This window comes from Oncorhynchus gorbuscha, linkage group LG05, assembly GCF_021184085.1.
Source record: "Oncorhynchus gorbuscha isolate QuinsamMale2020 ecotype Even-year linkage group LG05, OgorEven_v1.0, whole genome shotgun sequence".
Classification (NCBI taxonomy): domain Eukaryota; kingdom Metazoa; phylum Chordata; class Actinopteri; order Salmoniformes; family Salmonidae; genus Oncorhynchus; species Oncorhynchus gorbuscha.
Genome location: NC_060177.1, coordinates 95274416 through 95275133, shown reverse-complemented (window position 1 = coordinate 95275133; position 718 = coordinate 95274416).

Below are 718 nucleotides of genomic sequence, written 5' to 3'. Positions count from 1 at the left end.
TTTTCTTGTCAGGATCATTGACATCCCCGTCACGTGACATGTGTGTCTGGTCATTGACCTCCCTGTCACGTGACATGTGTGTCTGGCTGCGGAATGTGTCTTGGGGGACGTTGATTGTTGCAAGAAACGCCCACAGGAAGGCCCCTTTCATGGATGTCAAAGCTTAGACTAGTAGAGCAAGAAGAGCCAGTCCAGTCACTACTGCCGCGTTCAAAACATCTGGGCATATCACGACATTTTGTTTAGTTTTTTGTTCGTGTTGGACTGCCGCTACTTTATTTTTCGGCTGTTCGGGCACAATACATTATTTTTCTCGAAGCAAGCCGAAGAAGTCGGTAGCCGAAGTGGTAGCCGAAGTCGGTAGCCGAAGTCGGTAGCCGAAGTCGGTAGCCGAAGTCGGTAGCCGAAGTCGGTAGCCGAAGTCGGTAGCCGAAGTCGGTAGCCGAAGTCGGTAGCCGAAGTTTTACACCCTTCGTCGGCGATTGGTCAACAATAGGGTTTCGTCATTTAATGACAGACAATTTATGACGTAATACGTTTTTTTTTTTTTTATTAAAACAAAACTACTGAATTAGTCGTTAATCTCGTCATTCTCTCTGGTACATTTTATAAACGCCAAAAAACTAATATTTGAAATCTGTCCCCAAATACAATATATTTTTACTTGAAATCCAATATTTAATCAAATTTCTAGAATTAGTCAATAACAAAAAAACAA